This window comes from Crinia signifera, chromosome 12, assembly GCF_055691185.1.
Source record: "Crinia signifera chromosome 12, ASM5569118v1, whole genome shotgun sequence".
In the NCBI taxonomy this organism is placed as follows: domain Eukaryota; kingdom Metazoa; phylum Chordata; class Amphibia; order Anura; family Myobatrachidae; genus Crinia; species Crinia signifera.
Genome location: NC_139228.1, coordinates 13,272,692 through 13,283,722, shown reverse-complemented (window position 1 = coordinate 13,283,722; position 11,031 = coordinate 13,272,692). Strand labels below are relative to the sequence as shown.

At 46.5% G+C, this 11,031-nt stretch overlaps 1 pseudogene; it reads right to left on the bottom strand.

The window, feature by feature from the left end:
* Positions 1 to 343: 343 nt before the first annotated feature.
* Positions 344 to 480, bottom strand: LOC146050925 (U2 spliceosomal RNA; annotated as a pseudogene).
* Positions 481 to 11,031: the final 10,551 nt, after the last annotated feature.

Sequence of the window (11,031 nt, the reverse complement as noted above, 5' to 3'; positions counted from 1 at the left end):
GGTTGAGGCCCCCTCGGAAGAGCAATCTACTCAGTCTCAGTGTTTCTCCGATCCCAAGGTTAAGGTACTAAGCTGGGCCTTTCGTGGTCTCCCCATCAGAGGCTACGAACCTCTGGAACAGGAGCCATCTACTCAGTCCCAGCCTTTCTCTGCTCCTTGGGAATGGATACCAAACTGAGCCTTTCGCTGTCTCATCCTTCAGGGGCTACGAACCCCATCAAGAGAGCCACCTACTGGGCCCAGTGTTTCTCCCCTCCCTTATCAGTGGAATTATGGAAACAACACCTCCCACCATCTGGCAAGGGTGAAGGTACTCAGCCAGACTTTTCCCTGCCCCGAGCATGAGGGATCCCACACCCTCCACCCATCGGAGCAGTTACTCAGTCCAGCCTTTCTCTATTCTTCTGCCAGGGGTTGTTCCACACCCACTGATAAGAACAGATACTACACTTGATCTTAGCCAAAAGGCCGAGAACCAATAAATCCTGAATTTTGGGGGGATTATGGTGAAGTGTTCGCTTGAAAATCATCTTTGGATCCTAAAAAAGATACCTTTACGGGCAACATAGGGATCAGTCCTTAGGTGAATGTTGGTCCAATATCTGATACTGGGGGGATAGGATTGGTTCCACCCATCCATTAATCCCATTATGCCACTGATGAAGAAACCTTTATATGAACGTCACCCACATATGTGAGGTGAGTGTCTATGGGACATCAGATTGGTATAACCTACTAATCCGGATTTTTCTTTTACTGTGAGCACTCTGGGTGGAAAACGTTGAAGGAAGATCGTATTAAGACAGCGCTGAATGGAACATTTATTTCTTGTTTTGTTGTATTCTAAGGGTTGGTACCCCTAAGTGTTTTCTAGCTGCAGTCTGGGTCGCAGAAGGTTGTTTTTGTCAACATATCCTGTTGGAATATCTAGGGCATCTGCCTCTGTGCCCTGCTGGCATTGTTAAGGTGAAAGATCCCTGCGTTTCAGGTTATATCCCTGCCTGGCTCATCCACAGAGGCCCACATACACTGACAATGTCACATAAAGCGTAGACCTACATTGCGGAACGCAAACATGGCGTAGCCCAGATATTATTCGGCTTGATGACAGAGGGGAGCGTGTCGCAACGGACAGGTGGCCAGCGACCAACCCAGCCCCGCACTACATATTCACTGTGTTTTATTTTTCCTTAAAAAAATTTTTTTTTTCATATAATCCCATTTTAACCCTTCCCTCTCTGGGCTCTGCCTTTGACGGACCGCGGGCAACATTCCCGGGAAAGGTGTTTATTTTTATTAAATGCATTTAATGACGAATCAATGAATTGTAGATCAAGCACCCCAAGGGTTAACCGTCATCTTCTCCCCTTCATCCTCCTCCTCTTTTTTTTTTTTTAAAAGACAGAAAGCGTGGAGGTCTCTATTGTGTAATTTCTGTGCACATGAAAAGGTGACATCACTAGTGCGCACACACTGACACACACACACACACACACACACATGTGATGGTGAGCCTGCACGTTAAGCAGACAGAGAGCTCTCTCCTGCAGAGCTGCCAATCAACGCAACCAAGGCAAAGGTTGCAAAGACAGCCTTGGAGAACACTGCCTTGAGTGCGTGTGTGTGTGTGTGCATGCATGTGTGTGTGTCTGTGTGTGTCTCGCCCACCCACACTACTGTATCTCTCAGCTGAGAATGGGTGTTGGCATCAGGAGGGAAGATGAGAGATTTTCAATGTGAAGCTTTCTGAACCCCAGCCTCTATTACACAGGCACAAGGTAAGTGATTCCAGTTATTCTTTTTACTCATTTAAACGTTAATAATACTAATTTAGAACAAAGGGAAGCTTGCGTGTGTTATTTAGGAAGCCATGCATTATGGATCCACAGGTGCTGTAGGTAGCGTATCAGATATATGCACATGTGTTTCTCCAAGTCAGGAGCTGGGGGACGCACGCAGTATAATACTAGGACTTACGGGAAATATGTTTATGTCGGTTTCTGCAACGCGTGCTCATCGGTCTGCGTTGTCGATAATACAGATCATTATTTCGGAGACAAATAAAAAAAAGGGGACGTTAAATATGAATTGATATTCCAAACGTGTTATTAACCACCGTAGTGCCGGAAAAGTGTTCGTACTGCAGGCATCAAACAGTTTTCCGAAGACGGGGTTTATTTTGTGCCCGGTATATACAGGTGGGATGAATATTTCATTGTTGGCATTAGTTCTGAAAGCACTTTAAAGTTGTGTTACCAGAAGCTCCATACATAGTCTGCGATAAAGGCAGACGATATGCATATAGGTCAGTGTCTACAAACGAACGATAAAGATGCGCTCTCTCGCTGGGTTTATCGGTCCCCTTCCTCGCCTGTACACGCAGTCCAATTTTGCCGGTGTCGTTTATGACTGGTTGCATGTCGTCCAGTGTGTGTGAACGATAAAGATACGTTTTATTTATAAAACAAGACGGTCAATGGTAAAGCAACTGATTTATCTCTATCGTTTGAAATTGTGCAGTGCGTATGCACTATATTGTTCATTGTGTAGCTCCAGGGACTTCAAGGGAAATAGTTAATAATATTGTTGTCTGCTTTTACAGCAAAGCATATACGCAGCTTTAGTCGCGGTTAAAGTCAACGTGTATCATGAACAGGTGTTTTAAAAAATAATTGCGATATACTTGGCTGAGGGAGGATGGCGCTGAAACGGCGACACACTAGACGATTTGAACAGTGTGACGTTCCAAACATCGAGGGTGCATGTCCTACCTTAACCTTTTGTATGCCAACTTCTTTGTGAGAGATGTTCAAAATATCCAGTAAAAATCCAGCGTCGCTCACATTTGTTATAGAAATTCAAATAATAAAATGTTGTGTAAAAAAAATAAAAATATTATATTTACTATATAAGGTAACATTACAGGACTTTACGACGAATACAAAATGTTTGCTTGGCAAATTTCACACCTATTTTGACAAATTCAGTTGGCACTCAAAGGGTTAATTCTACATTTCTGCGTAAAACCATGTTTGCCGGTATTCGATCATTACACGCAAAAGCAGCCAGTATTTTCCCTGCATGCAAAAAAAAATGCATGCACTTTCATTGTAACACAGACTTTCCAGGAGCTGCTTTTCTGGATTTCCTTGTAATATATCGGGCCCAGTATTGGGTGAGGAGATATAACACATTCATCTGCTAGGAAAATCCTAAAGGACGTAAAAGACTCTGAAGGTGCGTACACACGGGGGGCGATTTTGTACAATATCGCGGGAAATATGGTCGCTAAGCGACCATATCGCCCACGATGGGAGTGTGCACCGGCGATATATCGCCGGGTGCGTGCTCCCGTTTTTGCCCCTGTGGTGATCGCTGGTCGCAGGAACATGCTCCTGCGACCAGCTGATTACCACTGCCGGGCTCCCCCGGCAGTTTCTTTTTCATCAGCTACCATCTCTGGTCGCTGATGTAAAGGAGAAACTGAGCAATATATCTCCCCCGTGTGTACGGGGCTTAAAGGGTCGATCAATTCAGTGATGCTGGCAATGTGGGGTGTACATGAGCCGTAGTGGGACCTAAATCACCTACTTTGGGGCTTCAAACTATAATGCTCAATTTAGGGGAAAAAATGATCTTGATTTTGTGCCAGCATTCCAATGCCGGACAATGGCACATAAATTAAATGACCCATCTACCTGTTAGGGGATAAAGGAATTGGATCACAAATAAGGTGACTGAAACATCGGATGCTAAAATAATGAGATAAAGAACAGTAATCTAAACGCTTGAATGTCACGGTGACCCTTCTGATATTAACCCGATAGTCGCCAAATCCTGAATGCTCTTACCATAATGGTTAGCAACATTAGAAATTGATTACCGCCTGGGTGGGTGCGGGTGATTGCGCTGCACGTTATACAACATCGGCGCACTACAATGCCTGTTACATTTGCAGTCTTACAGCTCAGTGTAGTGTATCTGCCTGTTACACTATGGGGGAGATTCTCTAAGCTAAAAATGCGGTAAAAACCCCGTTATCGGGGTTTTTACCGCATTTTGGGATGCTGTAAGCATCCCCCGCCGGGTTACCGCGGCGGGGGGCATCGCCAGAAAAATCTGGCGATGCCCCATAGAAGCCAATGGGCTTCTATCGCAACCCTCCGCCGCCCCGCGCCGCCCCCCCGCCGCCCCGCATCGCCCCCTCACCTGTGTCCGGGCAGCACAGCGCAGTGCTGCCCGGACCTGTGACCTCCTCCCTGCACTGATCCTCTTCCGGGTGCAGGGAGGAGGAGAGCCTGGCGCAGCAGCAGCAGCGCCGGGTGTGGGAGGGAGGGGGGAGCCGCCGGGACCTGCTGGGACCCGGCGACTCTCACCGCAAAGGACAGCTTTTAACGCAAGAACTGTCCTTTGCCTTAATTATCGCATATGTTACAGCATATGCGATAATTAAATATGCGATGGGCGGCAAAGGGGGGCAGAGATTCTTAGAGAATCTCCCCCAATGACAGTTATTAAGGTTTAAAAAAACAATATCTTTTTGTACAGTGCCGCCAACCCTTTGTGGCAGCATTATAAAGAAATGATTATAAAAGTAGATCCAGTGGCAAACGCAGGATTCTTAGGGCCTTATTCTAGTTCACTCTTTCTGACAAAATCCTTCTTAGATGGACAAAACCATGTGCACTGCAGGGGGTCAGATGTAAAATGTGCAGAGAGAATTAGATTTGGGTGAGTTATTTTGTTTCTGTGCAGGGTAAATATTGGCTGTTTTATTTTTACACTGCAATATAGATCTCACTTTGAAGTAAAATTCCACCCAAATCTAATTCTCTGTACTCTCTAATCTATACATCTGCCACCCTACATGTTTTTGTCCATTTAAGAAGGATTTTGTCAGAAAGAGTGAACTAGAATAAGGCCCTTAGAGAGGGTTTTCCAAATGTAATCCAAAATCTCCCACTCTGCAGCGCATTGGAGTAAAGCCCTGTATACACGGGGCAATATATCGCCAAGCGATATATCGCTCACGCTGAGCGATATATCACTCGGTGTCCCGTTTGCATCAGCGACCAGAGATGGTCGCTGATGAAAAAGAAACTGCCGGGGGAGCCCGGCAGTGGAAATCAGCTGGTCGCAGGAGCATGTTCCTGCGACCAGCGATCACTACGGGGGAGAAAACGGGAGCGTGCACCCGGCGATTTAACGCCGGTGCACACTCCCATAGCTGGCAATATGGTCGCTCAGCGACCATATTTCCAGCGATATTTGCTATAATCGCCCCCGTGTGTACACAGCCTTAAGTATGTGAGTCTGGGGGAGTGGTAACAGCCCTGAAAATTGGTCTTTTTTTACACTGGATACTGTATGGAATACAGTATTAATATTTAACAGTACAGATAGTCTATAGTATAGGTTGTTTCAAACATTTAAATAAGATAAGTTGTGTGGAAAAGGTTAAACATATAATAAATAAATACCAAAACATAATAGAACCAGTACTGCCCGTTCTAAGCTCACAATCTCCCACTTTATGGTAAGGCTCCTGTCTCTTCCTCCTGGCAGCTACTCTCTGGTCCATTGCGATGTTTGAGGGCTCAGATCCACACATACAGTAATACATCCACATTTCCCCTGGATGTGGTAGAAGAAGCTGGTACACTGGGCATGTGCAGCAGCTATGTCCCGTACACTGCATGATGTGGTGGCAGCTGTATTGATTATACTATATACCAGTGCTATTGTCGTAATAATTTAAGGCACTTGGCAGGAGGAGGGGGGTTTCCGGTCAACCAGAAACACACCCCCCCCCCCCCTGCATTTGCCTATGAGATCATCTACTTAAAAGTCTAATTTCACTGGTTTATATAAAAAAAAATGTTTCAAGGGGTGATTACATTGTGACCCCAAAATATAGCAATCAGTGATTTCCCCTGGATCGATTTACTAATTTCCTGGGTAACTTTACTAATTTTGCTTGTTGCGAATCCAAATACTTTGGACGTTCTGTGTTGGAGGGGCTTAATTGCTCTTACAGAAAATAATCCTTTCCAGTGCTGATGGTGAAGACTCCTTTCTTCTTTTCACAAATGGTTAATCACTTGTTCTCAGTATGGCCAGGGAAAGGAGTCCATCAGACACATTTTTGCATTAACCCGATATATATACATATATTTACAAATGTTACTCTTTGTAAGTGATGGTACGCACCTCCACTTCTCCAGTACCTTCCTTACAGTGTGGTGCACAATATATTCCACATGGGATCTAATACTTCCTGTTAGTGGTCTAGAACACAGGTTCTCAAAGTCGGTCCTCAGGATCCCACACCGCGATCTCCTCACAAAATCATGTGAAATAATTATCTCCACCTGTGGGTCTGTTGAAATGTGTCAGTGAGTAATGAGCGCACCTGTTGGGTGACCTGGGAAACGTGAACTGTGTGGGGCCCTGAGGACTGAGTTTGAGAACCACTGCTCTATAATATATGCATTGATTCCCATATTTTTGCATCCCATGATTTATGTGACTGATGCAGCCACCGCCTGGCACTGTGCACTGTTACTCCTCAACATTCCAGGGAAAAGACCAGATCACTGCATCTGGGACAGGCAATAAGACGGTTTGCTTTATGCATTTGGTCAGTAATGAAAAATGGGACAATTTACAGAGTCTCAAACCCAGGAAAACAGGGACAGCCAACAAATATAATGAAAGGAATACTAAATATAAGAAATCTGAAGTCAACAGAGGTGAATTTCTAAAGCAAATAGATCTATTTGGGTTAAAGGGAACCAATCTTTCTCTTTTTTTTTTTTTGTTTTGTTGGCATCATAGTCCCATAGAGATCTGATGATCAATAGAAGAATGGATCCCCCCCCCCCCCCCTTTAAAGCTCCATCACGCCTCAACTGTCAGCATGTTGTCTCACTTAGAAGTTGGGCAGGATTATGTGGGGCATCTGTGTGTGTGACGGCCTCTCTGTGTTATCTTCTACAGAAAACCTTTCCACACAGCTGCTTCCACCCGTGGGCTCATCCTGAGGGTCTTCCTATGACTGAAACCTGTTCTATTGCTCCATCCCCCCCTCACCCCCACCCATCCAGATGTCCTCTACACACTTCACTTGGCTTTGGAAACAAAAATGACTCCATTGGAAACTGGCGACATGTCAGAATTAGTCGGCCAGCAATCTACCTGCTGTCCAGTGGCGTAGCTACGTTTTGGGCGCCCCCCCGCCGTTAGGGGGGGGGGGGGGGCGCCCCCCCCCCCGCCCAGCACCCCTACCCCCCCCCTGCCCCGCTGCCCATGCAAACCCCCCCTCAATCCCCTTGAAAATGGCCGCCCCCATACAGCAGACAGTTTCAGAGAACTGTGTGCTATATGGGGGCGGCCATTTTCTGGTGGTCCTCAGCAGAAGAACGGAGCCGCCGGGACCAGCGCGATAGGTAAGTCTGCGGGGATTGGGGGGGTTAACTATAGCACCGCAGCCCCAGGCGCCGCCACATGCACAGCGCCCCCCCGCGGTGGCAGGGGCTGCGGTGCTATAGTTACGCCCCTGCTGCTGTCTGTAAAGGCTTGGAAGGTGTTCAGGGTAAGGGCACAAGAAGGCCGATGCATGGCGCCGTGGTTTATAATATTGCACCTCTCCGGTCACACCTCAAAGTGTGACGTCAAAGGGGGTAGGTTTATTAATTCTTGGAGAGACATAAAGTGGAGACATACAGGAGAGGTTTTGGAGAGTGATAAAGTGGAGTGAGATAATCTTGCAGTCAATCAGCTCCTAACGGCCATGTCACAGGCTGTGGTAGAAAAATTACAGTTGGGGGCTGTTTGGTTCGTAGTTTCTTCCCACTATCTCTCCACTGCTTAGTACGTCTACCCCATAAAGTGATTACCAACCGGCATCTGTCATTTCACAGGCTTTATTTTCAAAATCCCAGTTAGGTGCTGTTTGGTTGGTACTTTATCTCTCGTCAAGTCTTGATACCATCTCCCCCAATCAGAGAACAGACTTTCACTGGACTTGTTCCACATGAAAGACTTTGGTTTGAAAAATGATCCCATTCATCCGGTTCCTTTGAGAACTGGGATCTAAGGGGCTGCTCCTTATTATTGATGCATCTTCTGCACCCGATCGCTCCACCATTCTGTTGGATAACTGCATCTGGAAAGACCACATTAACGTCTGCTTGGAATCTGTCAATTGGTTTCTTTCGTCTCCTCAACCAATTTAGTAAGATGAGTTCACTCCTCTCTGTAAAGCAGGTCCCCAGTCCCCGGTCCCCATAGGGTGCTGTTGGGATGACACGTAAGCGTTTTGTGTGAGCATGTTACATCCGGAGGCCATCACTAGAAGGTGGTTCCAAAGCAAAAGACCCTTTACTAAAGTGACCCTGTGTACCCAGGACAATGGGTCCGATTCAGAGGTGGGTGCAGTGCCAATGCCGCAGAACAGCAATGGGCGCAGTCTGTGAATTTTAGTGGGCATTCTCAGAGGTAACAATAAATGTAAATGAAGCGTTGTCATCCGGAAGTAGCCTGCGCCTTACAACATTTCTATCTCTACATTGTCTTTGTTTGATGTAAAATTTGTCAGCTTTAACCCTTTGCGTGTCAAGTAAATTTGTCAAAATAGGTGTGAAAATTGCCATGCAAACATTTTTATTCATCATAATGACCTGTAATGTTACCTTATTTAGGAAATATATCTATTTTTTTTACATAACATTTTATTTGAATTTATATAACAAATGTGAGTGATGTTGGCATTTTTAGCGGATATTTCGAACATCTCTCCCAGAGGCACTCAAAGGGTTAAGTCTGAAGTCCTTTTCTCTCTAAAATTCTGTTACTGCTTTGCAATTAGTGCAGCTGCGAAAAATTTCCACTTAGGTTTTTATATTTATATTTATATATCGATAATGGCAGCAGGAATCGTTGATGGCACACCAATGGCAGCAAGCAATGATGATGGCACACCAATGGCAGCAAGCAATGATGATGGCACACCAATGGCAGCAGGAATCGATGATGGCACACCAATGGCAGCAAGCAATGATGATGGCACACCAATGACAGCAGGAATCGATGATGGCACACCAATGGCAGCAAGCAATGATGATGGCACACCAATGGCAGCAGGAATCAATGATGGCACACCAATGGCAGCAAGCAATGATGATGGCACACCAATGGCAGCAGGAATCGATGATGGCACACCAATGGCAGCAGGAATCGATGATGGCACACCAATGGCATCCAGCAATGATGATGGCACACCAATGGCAACAGGAATCGATAATGGCACACCAATGGCAGCAGGAATCGATAATGGCACACCAATGGCAGCAGGAATCTGTGATGGCACACCAATGGCAGCAGGAATGGATAACGGCACACCAATGGCAGCAGGAATGGATAACGGCACACCAATGGCAGCAAGCAATGATGATGGCACACCAATGGCAGCAGGAATCGATGATGGCACACCAATGGCAGCAGGAATCGATGATGGTACACCAATGGCAGCCAGCAATGATGATGGCACATCAATGGCAGCAGGAATCGATGATGGCACACCAATGGCAGCAGGAATCGATGATGGCACACCAATGGCAGCAGGAATCGATGATGGCACACCAATGGCAGCCAGCAATGATGATGGCACACCAATGGCAGCAGGAATTGATAATGGCACACCAATGGCAGCAGGAATCGATAATGGCACACCAATGGCAGCAGGAATCAATGATGGCACACCAATGGCAGCAGGAATGGATAACGGCACACCAATGGCAGCAAGCAATGATGATGGCACATCAATGGCAGCAGGAATCGATGATGGCACACCAATGGCAGCAGGAATCGATGATGGCACACCAATGGCAGCAGGAATCGATGATGGCACACCAATGGCAGCCAGCAATGATGATGGCACACCAATGGCAGCAGGAATTGATAATGGCACACCAATGGCAGCAGGAATCGATAATGGCACACCAATGGCAGCAGGAATCAATGATGGCACACCAATGGCAGCAAGCAATGATTATGGCACACCAATGGCAGCAAGCAATGATGATGGCACACCAATGGCAGCAGGAATCGATGATGGCACACCAATGGCAGCAAGCAATGATGATGGCACACCAATGGCAGCAGGAATCGATGATGGCACACCAATGGCAGCAGGAATCGATGATGGCACACCAATGGCAGCCAGCAATGATGATGGCACACCAATGGCAGCACAAATTTATAATGGCACACCAATGGCAGCAGGAATTGATAATGGCACACCAATGGAAACTAGAGTTAAGCTGTGTACACACGGGGGCGATATATTGCTCAGTGTCTCCTTTTCATCAGCGACCAGATATGGTTGCTGATGAAAGGGAACCTCTGCCGGGGGAGCTGCAGAGGGAATCAGCTGGTCGCAGGGGCCAGCGATCATAAGGGGGCTAAAAATGGGAGCGCACACGATTTATCGCCGGTGGACACTCCAATCGCTCAGGGACCATTTTGTCAGCGTGTATACGCACCTTAAGTCTCTCTAAGTAGAGCAAGGTCACAGGAGCTAGAACCTGGCCCAGCAATCAGAACAATCCCAGAGACATCCAACATTGGGCTACACAACCATAGCACTGACTACCAGGAAGTGCTGTCCCAGGAAACCTATATGCACTAGTGATGACCATCGCTGCAGATGCCATCGATGGTTGCAGTTATGCAGTTCCACGTTAAAATTACACACAATGCTGCGAATTTCGCAGCTTTGCATGTCAACCAGAACTACCTTTATTGTACAGCTCCAGGTTTGGAGCGTAGGGACAGTTTGAGGACACACATTTACTGGTATCATACCCTACAGCATCTCAAACATAAAACTAGGGAGGGGGCATGGCCACGGTTAAAAGGGGTGTGGCCCTGCCGCCTTTCCTATCCTTTCATTAGATTATATGTGAAATATAGGCACATATACTGTTACACGGGTGTGGATCATTGGATCGACAAGTATTGGGTCCACCA